Raw genomic sequence first — 18,085 nt, forward strand, 5'->3', positions numbered from 1 at the left:
GCGAGGGTATCATATTGTTTGTGTCGGCATCGGCGGCGTTGTCCCTGAAACCAACTCCGCAGCTGGGGTTGACTCACTATCCGCGTCAGCGGCATCAGTCAGTCGCTGCTATCTCTTCCCTCCTCCCTTTATCGTGTTGTCCGCTTGCTGCGCGCGCTTCTGCCCCCATCGTTTGCCGCTGGGTGTACACGCCGCCCCCCTCCCCCCTCTTCCTGCGAGTCTCCGGTTGTCAAAGCGCCGGCTCGAACTTAATTCCTTTCTTCGCTCCTTCTCCAATGCAACCCCTGTGCGGTGGCAATCAGAGAGCCAGATCGGTGGCGGCGGATCTGTATATGTGCACCGCCCGAGCCGAAATTGCCGCTGCCGTTCGCCCTGTGCGGTGGCAATCAGAGAGCCAGATCGGTGGCGGCGGATCTGTATATGTGCACCGCCCGAGCCGAAATTGCCGCTGCCGTTCGCCACTGCGAAATTATCTGCCAGTTCTTTCTGAGCCATGAGCGAGACGACCGATGGAAGTCCTCCGTCTGCTGCTGCTGCTGCTGCTGCTAAACGAGCTGCCAGAGCAGAGGCCCAGCGCCGTCGCCGTCAGAATCCAGAGGTGCGTGCCGCCGAAGCAGAAGCTTACCGTCGCCGCCGTCGAGATGATCCAGGAGTACGCGTCGCCGAAGCAGAGGCTAAGCGCCGCCGCCGAGAAGACTCTGCCGTTCGCGCCGCCGAAGCGGAGGCTCATCGCCGCCGTCGAGAGCAACCAGCAGTAAGCGAGGCTGGAGCAGAAGCTCATCGCCGCCGCCGAGAAGACCCTGCAGTTCGCGCCGCCGAAGCGGAGGCTCATCGCCGCCGTCGAGAGCAACCAGCAGTAAGCGAGGCTGGAGCAGAAGCTCATCGCCGCCGCCGAGAAGACCCTGCAGTTCGCGCCGCCGAAGCGGAGGCTCATCGCCGCCGTCGAGAGCAACCAGCAGTAAGCGAGGCTGGAGCAGAAGCTCATCGCCGTCGCAGAGAAGACTCTACCGTTCGCGCGGCCGAGGCCGAGGCCAAACGCAAACAAAGGCTCGCAAACAGTCAGGGTGCAACAAATGCTTTCCGGTGACAGTTTACAGACAATCCGTTTGGAAGTGTGTGTTCAGTGTGTGATCGGCTCTGGTTCCAAAATGACGTGAAACCGCTTCCGGATACGTGCCGTGAGAATCTCCGGTGTGCGTTTCCCAACTCGGACTTGTGTCAATTCAGACTGTGTTCTTCATGCATGCAAAATCTATCGAAAAGGTGAAACAGCTTATTTGCTGCGCTCAAATTTCGCATTAGGAAGTAACGTAATCGTCGGTAATTTTTCTTCTTTTTCCTTTCTTTCTTTCTTTCTTTCTTTCTTTCTTTCTTTCTTTCTTTCTTTCTTTCTTTCTTTCTTTCTTTCTTTCTTTCTTTCTTTCTTTCTTTCTTTCTTTTTGTCTCGAGCGAGGCTTAATGGGTTTTATCGCCACCTCTCACTGCCCGAGTCGACAGACAAGCAAGCACCTCTCGCTTTGCTTCGCTTCCGAGCTTGCAAACGCAGGGTGCTAAACACGATTCGAGAATCTCGCGGGAAGCGATGCCCTTGATAGCGTGCAGGTCTGTGTAATTAAGCGCGTACGTGATTCAGTTGCGGTATATACGCAGCGTGAGTGATCGTGCTTAGCTTTTTTCTTTTTCTTTTCTCTATCTTTATGCGCCTCTCTGCGAACTAGGTGTCGAAGCGTGAAGCATGCGCGAGAGAATGCAGCGTATTAGTGACGCAAATAAGCGTAACGCGATTATGCGGTTTGTTTCGTGGTTGAACGATTTGTGGGGGGGATTTCGCTCTGCTTACATACATACATACATACATACATACATACATACATACATACATACATACATACATACATACATACATACATACATACATACATACATACATACATACATACATACATACATACATACATACATACATACATACATACATACATACATACATACATACATACATACATACTACCCTCTTCTGACAATGTGACCATGCAGTATTGGGCGCAGAGGAGTAAAATCATGTACGAACAAAAATCAACATTAAGCATGGTTACATAAATCCTTTGCAAACAATTCGCAGCGCAACTGCCGTACGTAATTTTTTTGTTGCATAAAGCCTGTCTTAACATACCGCTCTCCGCAGCCTTTCCTCCTTTTACTCCTTCTTTCCCTCACTCCCAGTGTAGGGCAGCAAACGGGACGCTCGCCTGGGTGACCTCCATACATTTGTTATTCTTGCCATCTCTCTCTCCACTACGCGAACAAACGAGCGCAGAAAAAATTTGTACGTAAGCATGTACCTTCAACGCAGCCTGCTTTGCCGAACGAGGTATCTCGCTTGATTATGAGCGTCTCTTTCTAACGCTGGCTTCCGGAAGTTCCCCAGTAGGCATCCAAGACGGCGTTCAACGTAACAGCCTTCCTGTATACGTTCCAAGACGTCATCCACGGCCACGATGTGACAGAGCACCACTTGCTATACAACTCAACAAATTTTCTCTCCATCTTGCGAACGGAAGCCGAGTTATACATACAAGACTTCCAGCATCTCGAACGAGCTCTTCTTGCCCAACCGAGACAGCGCGTTCCAAAAAAACCTCCTCTCACTCCAAACGTGAGTGAACGTGAGCCTTTTGTTTACCAGGACCAGTCCCAAGAACGAAACCCCGTTCCGACAACGGCATCCATCGAAGCACGTGCCAGTAAGACGCCAATTCTCCGCCGCCTTTTGAAATAAACGTTCTCCGCACTGGCACGCGCACACACACGAACTTCGGCATCGATCCCGAGCGAGCTTTCTTGTCCAACCAGACCAAATCGTCGTCAACTCCGCTGCCAGACAAGTCCCTCCCTCTCAGCCAGAAGTGCGCGACTGAGCGCACACCGTCCAAGACGACGAAGCTATACGCGTCTCGAGAAAAAACTGGCAGTGGCTTAGCTCGGCTATGCCAGGATATACGTAGCGAAAGCTACGACGTAGCGTGGTTAGCCTTGGTTAATCTTTGTTGCAAGTCCAGGTCAGTCTGGTTGTCCAGCTGTATTGCGGCGTTTAGCCAGTCGTTCGGCGCGCTGTTCGTCTGTTTCCTGGGCGACTCGTTTCCTCTTCTTCTCGTTCCGATGTCGATTCCAGGCCTCCTCCTGCTTATCAGAATTGTCGCCGTCCATACTGCCGCCTCAACTGTGGTTGCGGCGCACGCGAGCTCTCCTTTTCAATCCTCCGACATGTTATCGGGCATGCGACGCAGCTGGCGAAGCGAGCGGAGACGACCGCAACGACGAGGAACGCGGTGCGACGTCATGTGCCCCCTCGGAGCACCGCCACGGCGAAATCGCAAGTTCGCGGCCAGTAAAGCTTTCGCTTTAAAAATGTGCCTCGTTCAAAGACCCGCGCCCGTCACGACCGACGGGCTGACAAAGAAATAAAACGCTCTCGTACAGCGCCATCTTCCAAGGGCGAAGCTGGGAGACCGCCGATCGACAAGGTGGTCGGACGAACCGGCGACAAGCCGCCAAGAGCGCCCGAGGGGGCTATCTACAACTTCTCAAACGTATAAAGTGGTACAGACAATGCGCGCTTTTCATTTCATTCCAAATAATCTCTCGTTTTCTTATCTGTGCTTCCCCTCACCCCCTCCGCCTGTGCAGGGTAGCAAACCGGACACTTAATCTGGTTAACCTCTCGGCCTTTCCCCTCTTGTTTTCCCTCCAAATAGGCTCTGCCAAGGAACACATTGCAAAAAATGTTGAGCGCCGGCTCTAATTCCATTCGGTCGAGCTTCGTACCACTGTTATTACCGCACAACGCTCCAATTAACGTGGCACATAAGTTTCACCAAGTGGCACATCTTCATCTCGTTTCACTTAGGTTCCACCAACTACGTGGAACACATTTGCAAAAGAAATGTGTTCCGCTCACTCGCCCACCTAGAGAAAGGCTAAGCGTGTGCAACAAGATTTGAGGAGTGATATGTATATGCATTTACACCGCTGCAAGGACCCGCATCCCCACATCCGGTCAGCAGGTGGCACTTGCCACTCGCTCAGCGACCACGCCACAACGACCGACCGTACCACGCTTATACGAAGCGAGCGTAAGCGCGTGAAGCAATCCCGTATTTCAGGGGCAAGCAAGTCAGCAGCAGCAGCGCCGCGTACATACGTGCAGGCCGGCTATGCCAAAAGAAATATCTGGGCCGACGACAGGGTTACTCCCTCTCTATAGGCACTCGCCCGCGAAAGCCGCGCGTTTGCTGGCAGCTCGACGCCGCCGCTTCTAACGTCGAGCTGCTGTCGTTCGTTCGTGGTCGCGGCGTCGAATTGTCATAGTCGGTCGGCCCTGAGATGTGCACCTCACCCTCTCACTCCTTCCCCCGTCGCTCCGAAGAGCAACAGTTGGTGCAGCTGCACATCATACGTTGCTGCAAGAAAGAGAAAGGGACAGTTATACTACTGCGCTTTTTTCCCCCTCCTCTAGAAATCTCCCTTTCGAGCACTTTCGTTCTCTTGCCGCTACACTTCTTTCTCGGCCCGTCGTTCTTTTCGGTGAGAGTGGAACACGCGGGAACCCCCTCGCCACCCACCTGGTCTGGTCGGCGGAAAGGAGGAGGAGAGAAGGTGGCAAGAAGTCAAACCACGCGTCGCCGGCGGGCGAAGCGAGAGCAAAAACGGAGCTTTCTCCTCAGAGAGAGAGAGAGAGAGAGTGGGGGGGTGTAGCGCTGGCCGCAGCGGTTGGCGGTAAGTGGTGGCTGGAATCGCCGTCGAACGTCTTCTCGTCGCCGAAGTTCCCGCCGGATCTGTCTGCTCCCGTTTCGCGTGCGCGTCGGCGAAGCAGCAAGTTCGCGAGGGAGCGAGCTGCGGGCACCTCGCCTCTTCACCGGTAGCGACGTCTTCAGGATGGTGACGATGACGATGTCGATGGTGATGCGGACGCTATAGCGACGAATGGAGGAGTGAGGCAGTGCACCCGTTGTGCGCGAGACGGAACTGCGAGACTGAGCATCTCGAGTTGTTCTTTTGAGCGAGTTTTATACGGGAGGTGTTGGTATCGTCTGTGCCCGAGGGGCCCGGGGATCTACATCTTGCCGCGAAGACGGCAGTGACCGACGTCCGACGGTCCTGGAGTCGCCGGACGTCGCCGAAAAGTGCACGAGAAAAGACAGAGGGAGGGAAAAGTCCAGCTGGCTTATTAAGTGAGGAGGAGTGGGTCAACGTTTGGAATTCGTGACGCTGGAGTACTTTCTGCGACTTCTCTAATCTGTACCCGTAAAAAGATCTTGCATATCAGGAAGAGCTTCTCTCCTGCTTCTGGCTGTTGGCTGCCTGCGAATTCAGGTGAGTGCTTCAAACCTTGTCACGGTAATGTGAAAGGCTGCACATTTTTACAGCTACGTTCAACCTATATGAATGGCTGCCAGCAATAACTAGATTACCAGCAAAAAAGGTGCTCGCAGTTAGGTACTTGATCTTGAAGAATACAGCCAGGAAAAAGCGTCACGGTGAAAATGGCATAAGGGATCGCACGTAACGTCTCGTCAAGTTAATTGTCCGACCTCAACCCCAAGTGCTAAGCCTAGTCGCATGTTTCTTACACTTCTATAAACGCGTTTGTGCAGTCTATAGATAGCCTGTAGAAATCTCTAAGTACTGTTCTTTCATCTAGGCTTGTCCTTTCGTGCATAAATGTATATTGACTTTCGTAGACTTCCGAAGAGTTATTAGACAATTGATAGACAATAGTCTACAATGAGTGTAAGCCCATAAGTTCACACGCTCTTCGTAAGACGTTTATAGACGTCTTTCAGGAAGGTCCATTGACTTCCTACTGCTCCTCTAATGAAGAATTGAATGAGTAAAAGTGTCAGTTCTCCAGTACTGCCAGTATCGCAGTCAACACTGCGGTACTTGATATGTAGGCAAGCCCCGGTCCTTGTACTGATCACGATAACTTGAGGTCTACAGACAGGGGAAAAACGTGAAAGGCCATGAAATCACAGGCTGCCTGTGAATACTTGAAGCGAATGAGACCTGCAGCATTAGAAGAAGAAAAACTGACGGTAGATAATTCACTTTAAGTAGCATATACCAACTAGCCCAACAAGTCATACTAACGTCTGTGAACAGCCTATCCATTCAATACTGGGCCGTCTGCAGACATCCTGTAGACCTTCTAAGCAGTTTCATCATGCTTAGCACTATCACTGTCATTTTTTGCATGACTACATGGTCTACAAACAACAGTGCTAAAGTGAAAGACCGTAAGATCACAGGCTGCCTTCAAATAGCCTATCGATTCTACTACAGGGTGTGAACAGACTTCCTGTAGATTCTCTACACAACTTCTAAGGCGCTGTCACTACCATTTCGCAGAAATCACATCGCACAGCGACCTCGTCCACAACAGTCCACAAATTGTGAAAGGTCATGAGACCCCAAACTTCCCGTAAATAGTCCGTTAGTTCCACAAGTAGGCGTCTACTGACTTCCCTAAGACTGTCTAAACAGTTAGCAAACGGATACAACGCTCTCACTATAATTTCTTGTAGAACGACCTGGTCCGTTGACAATAGCCCACAGAAAGCGAAAGGGGCATAGGTATCCTGACCGTCTCTCTAAGTAGTATACCAATTCTAAAAGCAGGGCTTCTCACAGGCTTCCTGTAGACAGTCCAAACCATTTCAATAGGCACAGCAGGCGACCGTCACTATCGTTCGTCGCAGATGCGACACGGCAAGAAACATGCATCGCGACAAGCCCCAGATCTTGTACATCGATCGCGCTTGCAACGAGGGTATCATATATATATATATATATATATATATATATATATATATATATATATACACGGGCTTCGCGTTTGCCGAAGGAAAGCGTATACGACCATGCATCGGGGTGCTCACTCGTTCCCACGCGTCACGCTGTGCACTGCGCTTTGCACCGCATGCGACAGCAATGCGCACCTTGAAAAAACAAAACAAAAAAAAACCACACGCGATTCCGGTTTATCTTCGACCAGACCGATTTTTAGGCCTATTTCTTTTCGTCGCATGTCTTCGCCGACGTGTCCCGCCCGCGGGAAGGTCACCGCAAGGCGCGACACCGCCATCTCTGCAGCCTCTGTTCCCCTCGGCTCCGCATAGCAAATACACACATGCGAGATCGCACGCATATGTGGAGCTCTCTCTTTCTTTTTTTTGAGCTCGGCGAGAGATGTTTTTCAAGGCACGCGCCGAGCCAATGCGTGCGCTAGGGAGATATCGAAGCGAGATAAGGAAGGGCGGCCCCGGAGGGAGAGGATCTCCTTGGTTCGACTACGGGCGTTCCCTAGATCTCCGTGGAGGCCGGGGGGACTGCGGGCTGTGTGTAGACGCGCTTGTAATCTCCCCGCGCTTTCGGTGCCGGCTAATGAGTGGAACGCTTTCTTTTTTTTTTGCGAATACTTTCCCACTTGTATAGATGGCGACAACCTAAGGATTACAAGGTCATTACGTACGCTGTCCGACTAAAACGAAATTTTCATAGACGCGCCGGCCAATTAGATTCACTCATTTACCTGAGGTCAAGCGGTTTCGCGCGTTTGAAGCACTCTGTTTTTTTATTTGTTTGCTTGTCGTTGTTTTTTCCTCCGTACAGATCGGTCATTGTGTCACTTGTTTCAGGATGAAACCTGAAAGTCTAGCGACGTTTTATGGGAGATCATGATGTCACTGTTTAACTAAAAGTAATGTTTTAGCTTTAAACAGCTAGCTTCTGTTTTCTAATAAGCCTAGCATTTACATTAGCCGACCAAAGTCATTAAGCATGTGGACGGGCTCCACCTGCTCCATCTCTATTTTAGGGGTGAAAAAAGTACTGGGTTATTATGGCCGGAGCTTCCAGTAATTCTTAATATGTCATCCTTTTCATCTTTCTATTCCTTCTTTTCCGTCCTTCTTTCTCATCCAGAATAGGGTGGCCAACCAGAAACATCCCTGCCTTCTCTCTTTGTTTCCTCCTCCTCCTCCCTTAGGCTGTCATAGACTGTAGTTACACCTTAATGGAACTGCGTTTCACGTACAGGCTGCAAAATATACGGAATGGCGTTTCGTGCACTTGTGTAACTGATTTTCCAGTGAAATGGCTACTAAAATCTGGAAGCGTTTCCACATACCTGCACTTATTATCCGGAAAGTTGTATCAAACGGACATCTGTTGAAAACCACTTTATAAAGTGCGTGCGGGACAATCTGAACGCCGGTCCGTATATATATTTTCTTTTCAATTTCATGAGGAACGCCGTGCAATTTGGGTAAGTGGGAAAATATTCGAAAGGTTTTTGCACTTATATAGTTGGCACCTAAGTAGAACTAGATTAGGGAGATTAAGAATGCTGCAAAGGTTAGAGCGGGAAAGAACAAAAGAAAGGGAAGAGAAGCGAGGGGGAGGGGGTGCGCGGTGGTTCGCTCCGCACTCAGACCGCGCGTGATCTCTGCATCTGAGTCGCTGTTTCTTTTGTTTCCGAGTCCCGTATATACAGATCCGGTAGTGCTACTTTAATGGAGTTTGCGTTTGCTCGGTGAATAAATCGGCGCCCCGCAGTCTGCAGCGCGAATGCCGTTGAACAGACGAACGAAAGAAAGAAAGAAAGAAAGAAAGAAAGAAAGAAAGAAAGAAAGAAAGAAAGAAAGAAAGAAAGAAAGAAAGAAAGAAAGAAAGAAAGAAAGAAAGAAAGAAAGAAAGAAAGAAAGAAAGAAAGAAAGAAAGAAAGAAAGAAAGAAAGCGGAGGCATGTGATGGTGACTGCACATGCACGATGTCGTTAGTGAGTCAGCTCGGGCTCGACCTCGCAGCCGTCCCATATTGTGATTGGGCCAAGTTTTGGGAACTGCGCTACGAGCCGATCGATTGGCGCAATGGCCTCCTGAACGAGTGTTGCTCGTGGTATAGCATGGTTCACTGTTGTAGGAGACACCTTGTCAGAAATACCAGCGTCGAATACTGTATCGGGCAGACGAGACCAAAAAGGATTTGGCAAAGTCCTTATTATCAACTGAACTCTACCACTCGAATTATAGCAGCGGCCGATCTTCTTTTCATAATTTGAAAGGCTCCTTTAGTTATGAAATGTTGAATACTTTATAAATTGGTGTTATGAGTAAGAGGTGGCCGTACTGCAAACTGTCGTCCACTCTCATGGTGGTTAATAATTCAAGCGCTCGGAGAAACTTAGTTCTGACATCCACGTACAGTGGAATTGAGGAGCACTGTACGCTACATATGCATAAGCAATCGTCAGGGACTTGTAGGGGGGGGGGGAGGGCGTGTAAAAGAATTATGGGGCACCGTTAATTAAATGCAGGCATCTCGTTGTGCATGAAGTCAGCTGCCCCACGTGCAAGCTCAATAACCGGTGCTCCTGCTGTGCCCGTTGCATAATAATTATTCGGAGCGGTGACTAGTTTACTAAGTACAATTTTTCGGCGGAGCTCGGTTGTAAGGGTCGAAATTTGTTGCCGGGTCTTGAATATTTTTTTGCAAATCATTGGCTGCAATTTCCTTGGCAGGAAAGCGCGGCTTATTTTTTGGCGAAGAAAGTGAAGGGCCCAACACCTGTTTTGCTTTTTCAAATCTCGCGCCGTAATCTCCAGCGCGTAATACTTCGGTGCGATGCCGTCGATTTCAACGCATTTCCGCGTATTTCTTGCCGTATTTTGTTTAGGACAGCTTCTTGGAAGTCCCCGAGTTCAGTCGAACGCAGTTTAATATTTCTCTACTGATCAACGCATAGCAACTGTATAGCTTCGAGCTGGTAAAGTCGGAATCTGTGACGTCATGGCGGGACTGTTGGTGCGGGAATGTCAACGTTGCGTTGCCACCTGTCTTAAGCTTCAGCGTCTTTTTTCGGCTCGACTCGTCTTTTTCCGCTGGACCCAAAGTGTGACGCTTACCAATTCATAGAGCTTTAATTTAATTTAATTTTTTATTTTTGAATGTCCCAGTGAAGTAGTCGAATATTCGAACATCCAGAATATCACATTCAACTATCGAATACAAATAGAATTACGATTGGTCTCGTGTTGGAAAATTCGATTGTTTGCACCCCTACAAGATGCCACTGCACTAGACTAAAAGAAGAAGAAACAATTGCAGAACGCATTGTAAGGAGTTATGCAGGTGGATCCCGAAGCAACCCGCCAAGATTAACGTTACAGGGTCCAAAGTACGACTTGAGGGGAGCTATTGAGGTGCCACAAACGTGAAAACCTAAGGTTCAATCATGACTATTCCTATAATGATTAGGTTCGTGTAGATAAGATTAAGCACTGATAAAAAAAAATAAAAGAAAGATCTTAGCGGGCTTGCAAGTGCCACCCGGAGAGGCATTATAGCCCTGCCAGCCCGTATGCAAATAATAATAATAATAATAATAATAATAATAATAATAATAATAATAATAATAATAATAATAATAATAATAATAATAATAATATGCAGAAATGTACAAATTTGTGAAGACGTCAAAGTCAGCCTCACGCCGCGGAATAAATCTCACACTACTTCTTCCGAACACTTCAGCACCAACTTCAGGGGAAAAAAAATAAAGATTGCAAGATATGTCTTCTTTTTCGCTGTTCCTCCTTCCACGAAGTTCCCGCAGCGCCTCATCCTTTAGCGCCACCTGTCCGCCATGACGGCCGCGCGATATCCTGTACACAGTCGCGAAGTACGCCGCAAGCGGATGCGAACGAGATAATGCTATGCACCGTACTCCAAGCCTGTGCATTTACTCAGGTCTTTTTTACGTCCCCTTCCCGATGCGGGCGCTCGAAATGGAATAAAACAGGTCGCTAGGCTGCGTCGAACGGCAATCGACGGAGTAGTTACACCATTTGCATTCCGCGGAGCAAACCCCGTGCAAGCGCATGGCGAGTGGGACTGTTTCCTTCACGCCGTGCCCGAGAAGACGGATCATTCGGACGACTCTACGTTTCCAAAGAGCCGGCGAAAAGAAACGTTTCGAAAAAAGAAATCTGTTTTTCATGCGTTATGACTGATATTGTCCCTCGTCTCGGGATACACACACACACACACACACACACACACACACACACACACACACACACACACACACACACACACACACATATATATATATATATATATATATATATATATATATATATATATATATATATATATATATATATATATATATATATATATATATATATATATATATATATATATATATATATATATATATATATATATATATATAAGCGATTATTTCGCAGTCACGTTCGCGCTGCAACCGGTGAGCCACTGAGAAGCCGATACATCGCTCACGAACTATATATCACCCCACCGTCCGCTGGCAATGAATAGACGAGTGTTTATAGCGTCGAATAGAAAGCACCGATGTTATTAATTTTTTTAAACTTTTTTTTTATTTACAAACACTGCAGGCAGCAGTGCTGCCCAAGCAGGAGAGGGTTACGAAAGACGAGTTTGCAAAGAAAGCTCAAAGGTATTAACATCAATACATTTAACGACACGAGCGGGCAGGCGCTTCGATTGTTCGATTGTGTAGGGGGAAAATGAATATTGCAATTGTTTAGTTCTGTCGTAATATGGCTCTCATGCTCTTGGACATTTATGCTCTTATGCATTTAGGCCGGCATGACAGAAAAAAAAAGAAGGTTCGCTCGAGTCGTTTGGTTAAGCAGAGGGCTGTTTGCGCACGAGCGGTATTGGTGCTATAGGGCAAACGTATCGAACGGATTATTTCCGCGCGCGCAATGAATATTATACTTTGCCTCCTTGAGTACGTCGCCCGATAGCTCGGTGAATAACATTCAAACGCGACGAGGTAACAGCGTGAGCGGAGAAATTTTAGCGCGAATGCCTATGAAGTACACTCTGGTAAAGTGAAGTTCAGAAGCGCAGACTGTTGGGCCACTTGGTACTTCATGTGGTGTCGTCGAGTGGAAATACGGGTGGGAAGAAACGGACCGTCTGTCCTGTCCCACTCCGTTTCTTCCCGCCGCATTTCCGCTCGACGACACTACGCTCTGGTAACCGATGCGTTGTGTGGGAAGATCGATCGACTCGACCGTCGAGTCGACATCGATCTTGGTAACCGATGCGTTGTGTGGGAAGATCGATCGACTCGACCGTCGAGTCGACATCGATCTTGGTAACCGATGCGTTGTGTGGGAAGATCGATCGACTCGACCGTCGAGTCGGCATCGATCTTGGTAACCGATGCGTTGTGTGGGAAGATCGATCGACTCGACCGTCGAGTCGACATCGATCTTGGTAACCGATGCGTTGTGTGGGAAGATCGATCGACTCGACCGTCGAGTCGACATCGATCTTGGTAACCGATGCGTTGTGTGGGAAGATCAATCGACTCGACCGTCGAGTCGACATCGATCCGAAGCGAATAAACGGAACACCGCGCAAGACTTTATATCGGTGTACTGTAGAGAGCGAGAGCGCTAAAGAAAGAATTAAGGCAAGGGGGAGGTTTAACCGCGACTGAAAATTCGGTTTGCTACCCTACACTGAAGGATAGGGGGGGGGGGAGACGATCGCACCCTACCGCGCGAGTTCGCATCGATATTATGACAATGACAATGACAATGATGTTTATTTTGCATCAGTACATGACGCGAGGAGCATGCAGAAAAAGCTGCCACATGGACATATTATAGAGACCATTTACAAATAAATGAAATTGAATTTCGGTTATCAATTTTGATCACCTGGAGGTTCCTTTATTACGTGCGCCCGATACACGGCACACGAACGTTTTTTTCGTTTTTTTTTCGTTTTTCTTTCCCTCCACCGCCATATAGGTATGCGGCCGCTACGACCGGGTTCGTACCCGGGACCTCGAACTCAGCGGCGCATGCGCTAGCGCCGCTGAACTACTACATCGCCGTGAGTCCTGTACACCGTTGTAGGGACAAACCATTTCGGAATGCCGACCCCAAAAGCCGTCGCAGCAGAGAGACACGAACCCGCCGTGGTTGCTCAGTGACTGTGGTGTTGGGCTGCTGAGCACGAGGTCGCGGGATCGAATCCCGGCCACGGCGGCTGCATTTCGATGGGGGCGAAATGCGAAAACACCCGTGTGCTCAGATTGAGGTGCACGTTAAGGAACCCCAGGTGGTCGAAATTTCCGGAGTCCTCCACTACGGCGTGCCTCATAATCAGAAAGTGGTTTTGGCACGTAAAACCCCATAACTTAACTTAGAGAGACACGAAGGACACTGCTACATTTCTCGAGGAAAAACAAACATGCGAAAAAGAAGGAGGCTGTAGCCTTGATTGATTGATGGTCATTGGGTTGCACGAAATCACTGGCTTTGTGCGGTGCATACGGAATGAGCATTTTTAGGTATTTCAGAATTTTGCTTTAAATCGCCAGTGGCACGCATATATCATAATTCTTGCATGGCCCTTGAGGTGGACAATGTGGAGAGACGGACACATTACTAGCACGAGAAATCGAAACGCGTAGTAAAGTTATTAGCAAAAAAAATTAATAATTAGCTTCTAGATTAATCACTTGGTGGCACGTACTGCTATTTCCGAATTGTAGCCGGTGAGTCGGTAAGGCGCGTCCACTTGGAATGAATCTCCAGGATGTCATTCTGCCATTTCGAGATATTAGTTCCAAAAAGTGCGGGACGAAATACGCGGGTGCTCCAGTTACTTTTGCGCTTTAATGCATAAAAAATGTTTCCTTAGAAAAGTAAGTGGAACAACCGCACATTTTTTTACGGCGAGTTTGATGGCGCGCACGCCTCAAAACCGATGTCATTTCTGTAAATTCGTTCCAAGTGGATACACCTTGCAAACCCATCCGGTTACAATTCGTAAATTGCAATATGTGCCGTCAAGTAATTACTTAGGAAGTTAATTAGCGATATCTTGAGTTGAATAGGTGCTTGGAGTTCTCGTGCAAGTGAGGCTCATCTCTCTGCATTATCCAGCAGAAAGACTAGAAATGAAGTTATCTGCCACCGGCGATCTTTCAAAATTCCGTAAAACTTATAAATAATCAGCCTGTGTAGTGTGAGGTGATCGCGACTAGCTGTGATCGTGTGCCCGTGCCCACTGGCCCTCCCTTTCAATTATATTCAATTCAATTCAATAGAGTTTATTTATTTCGTCAACAAGAAAGGTACTAAAATTGGCGTTGTATGCGTCTGTACTGCCTGCTTCGGACGATTATACAAAGCTGTTCTTGCAACATGGCGTCTCTCTCTCTCCCTCTCTCTCTCGATGTATAACCACTAACGGAAAAGTGATGAGAAAGTAATTCCTCGTCGTAATTTACTCTCAACAGCGGTTTTTCACACTGCGACGAGCATTCTTTCTAGCCCAATTATTCGCACCGGACGATCGAACCGAAAAAAAAAACGAAAATCAGCACCGCGTGCGATCTCGATACACAAATCCTTCGAACTACAGGACACGGAGAGAGAGAGAGACTGATTTATTGTTTATTCATTCGCAAGATACCACGCGTTCACATTGAAGGAAGCAGGCGAGGTCCTTTTTTTTTCTTCAGAAAAATAAAGAAGGCAGAAAGAAGAAAAGAAAATCTCACTGGAAAACGCGCGAACGAAAGGAGAAAATTCGACGCGGAAATACACTATATTCAACGACCACTGCGAGAATGTGTTCTGGGCAGTTGCGCTAGCCTTCACTATAAATATATATAAATATATGCAGCCTGCATAGTTTGGCAGTCGCTGTCGCGCGCCGCGAGGCAAATAAGCGCAGAGGTCGTAGTAAGAAAAATAACGCCGCCGTGTACTTTGTTATCGTTCTCTTTTATATTTTCTTTATTTTTTTCTTATACCTCCACATACACACACGCAACCAAGTTAGAGAGTGACCGCGGCGACTGTCCCGCAGCCTCACACATAATGACACGCGGAATGTCATTAATTGCGGTACGCAATCTGCTATACTCACGCACGCACGCAACCTGCCAGCCCCCTCCCCTTCTCCCTCCCCCTTCTCCCTCGCCGATGTGGCGAGGATTCAGGACGGCCTTCCCGAGTGCCAGCGACCTCATCACTCTGTGGCGACGCCTTCGTATACCGCTCCGAGGCACGGACGTGAGAAAATAAGGATCTCTGCAACTACCTTTTTTTTTTATCGTTCGCAAAGTTATACTCTAGAATGCTGTGCCGTCTCAGTAACACAGGCGAAGCCACTGGTTTACGAAGTTCGCCGCTTAATTCAATGCATATTTCTTTCTTTTTCTTTTTTTGGCTTGCAAGAACCAGCAGCCGAATTAAGTTAAGTTATGGGGTTTTACTTGCCAAAACCACTTTCTGATTATGACGCACGCCGTAGTGGAGGACTCCGGGAATTTCGACCACCTGGGGTTCTTTAACGTGCACCTAAATCTAAGCACACGGGTGTTTTCGCATTTCGCCCCCATCGAAATGAGGCCGCCGTGGCCGGGATTCGATCCCGCGACCTTGTGCTCAGCAGCCCAACACCATAGCCACTGAGCAACCACGGCGGGTAGGAGCCGAATTCGCCAAGCTTTTCGTTCGAAAGAGAAAATAAGGATCTCTGCAATTATCTTTCTTTTTTTCTTTTTATCGTTTGCAAGATTATACTCTAGAATGCTGTGCCCTCTTAGTGACACAGGCGAGACCACTGGTTTGCTAATTTCGCCGCTTAATTGAATGCATATTTCTTTTCTTTTTCTTTTTTTGGCTTGCAAGAACCAGGAGCTGAATTCGCGAAGCTTTTCGTTCGTGTTTTTCGCCATTGGGTCGGACACATTCTCTCTTGATACCTCCAGCGTCAGGGTCGGCTGAAATGTTGTCTTTCAAACAATCCTAGCGTAAGATGCTTTTCTTTTTTAACGTTAACGAAATTTTAAGTAATCGCCAGCGGCAGATAAATAGCACGATTCTAATGCTTGAGCTAGATGGCTAGAAGGGATGGACATAACTTGCAGGAGAAATCGAAGTGCATAATCGACCGACCGTCGAGATTCCGCTAATCGACTTTTTAACTGGTTCACTTAGGGCGCATATTGCAGTTTACGACACGAATCGAAACCAGTGATTTCACGTGGTAATTACGTCCACTTGGAACAAATATGAAAACTAGCACCAGTCCCGAGAAAGAAAAAAATTGGAGGACGCTTAAGCTTCGCCTTTAAGAGTGGGACGCGACAGCGTTCCCGTCGACCCGCCAAGGGGTATAAGACAATGCGCTACGGCACAGCAATCACTTACGATGCGCCCCGCATCGAACTTAGCGCCCACCTATCACGCGGTGAGCGTCGAGCAACGCAGCGTTCGGCGCGGCAACGAAACGTGCGCCTGAGCGAACGGAATGAACCAAAGAACTCGGTGTCTCGGAGGGGAAACGATCTACGCCAGCCAAACGTCGTGATCGGCACGGGCAGAGAGATAGATAGTAATCTAAACCGGGAGCACGGCGAAGCGTCGTCAGGGGAGAGGGAGTCCCGCGACGCGCCTGGCAGCGGTCCCAATGCGCGCGCGGCGCGCCTCCTGTCGGGGCAGCGCCGTACATTGAGAGGAGGGGGTCTTCTGTGTTTGCCGCAAGATGGCTCTGCGTGTGCGGAAAGCGCAGAAGAAATGCAGCGGAAACGCACTTCGCAACTCGTGTAATTGTGACTTCTGTACGTTACATGTTCATAATTACCGATATACACCGCAGTATAACTTTCCATGGCTCGTTTCGAAGGCAACACCGCATTCACTAGAGGCGCGTTTGCACCGCTTGGCAGCATCGAACTTGTGGCTGAGTGGTAGCGTCTCCGTCTCACACTCCGGAGACCCTGGTTCGATTCCCACCGGGCCAATCTTGGAAGTTGCTTTTTATTTATGAAGCGGCTGCCGTGATTTATCGCTCACGGTCAACGCCGCAAACGCCGACGCCGACACCCGACGCCGACGACACCGGCTTTTCTGCGACACGAGCTCCTTAACGCTATCGCGTTAAAAAGAAAACAAACAAAAACCGGAACGGCTTTGCATTCCGTCACGCACTTTGGGAATGCATATCTCGAAACTGGTGTCGTCCTCGGAATTCATTCCAAGTGGGCATCCATTGCAAACTCACCGGCTACGAGTCTGGAGGAAAACTATGTGCCTTAAAGTAATATTAGCTAAAGGTTTACTTGGTAAAGCTTTCTAAAAGGCTCTATTATGCAGTTCGAATTCTCATGCAAGTGATGTCCGCTTATTCGGGTAATTCAGCTTCGGGAGTAGATTCGCGTTATCTGCTACAGGAATTTTTCTTCAGTTCTATTATTCTTAAAGAAAGAACGAGCTTGTATATTCTTCCGAGAACACAAGACAGCCCAAGAGCAAATCGGCTCTTTCCACCTGTTTCATGTTAAGGACACGAAAAAATAGCGTTTCTTTTTAATGCCGGTGTTAGGCCCTGAAAGCAACATTTGCACGTACGTGACCACAATAACCATTTCCTTAGCCTTGCTATGCTAGAAGCCGCTTTTACTTTGCCTGAACGCAGATGTGAAAGCTACTGAAGAATCGAAAAAGAAGCAGGTCACTATGACCACGGTCAAAACAACACTATATCGGAATACCAGACGGCATTAAGTCGAGCTCTCTCGGCTACATTACTCTAAGCCAGAGATAATAACATCCAATGGTAGGTCGGCATATTCATGCTGCAGCCTCTATATTCGTGTCTTTCGGCGGTATTTGAAACGTGCTTCTCTGCCGCATTTCGTCCACATCGCAACATCGCGAAAGGTATCGAGGTCAAATCAGTGCCGATTCGCCCAAATGCTGGCAACGAGAAGTCGATCAGAAACACTTCCATGTAATATACAGTTCCGGGTGCATCCGACTTCAAATCCCGGATAAGCATTTTACGTAATCACCATCGACGTCATATTGAAAAGGGTTGAAAGCAATGTTCCCTATATATACAGTACAAAGGGGTTTCAAGAGTGCGTACATATAAGCTTCGCACACAACACTCAATACGCTAATAAAGTTACACGAATGATGCACCGCTAAATC

At 48.3% G+C, this 18,085-nt stretch overlaps 1 protein-coding gene across 1 annotated transcript in view; it reads left to right on the forward strand.

Moving 5' to 3' along the window:
- Window positions 1-4,754: 4,754 nt before the first annotated feature.
- Window positions 4,755-18,085, forward strand: part of LOC135920086 (uncharacterized) — a 76,155-nt gene continuing 62,824 nt past the window's right edge. Inside the window, exon 1 of the mRNA XM_065454144.1 lies at window positions 4,755-5,373. The gene's annotated coding sequence lies outside the window, so the exon portion shown is untranslated. The remainder of the gene's footprint in view (window positions 5,374-18,085) is intronic.

Source organism: Dermacentor albipictus, chromosome 8 (assembly GCF_038994185.2).
Source record: "Dermacentor albipictus isolate Rhodes 1998 colony chromosome 8, USDA_Dalb.pri_finalv2, whole genome shotgun sequence".
NCBI lineage: Eukaryota > Metazoa > Arthropoda > Arachnida > Ixodida > Ixodidae > Dermacentor > Dermacentor albipictus.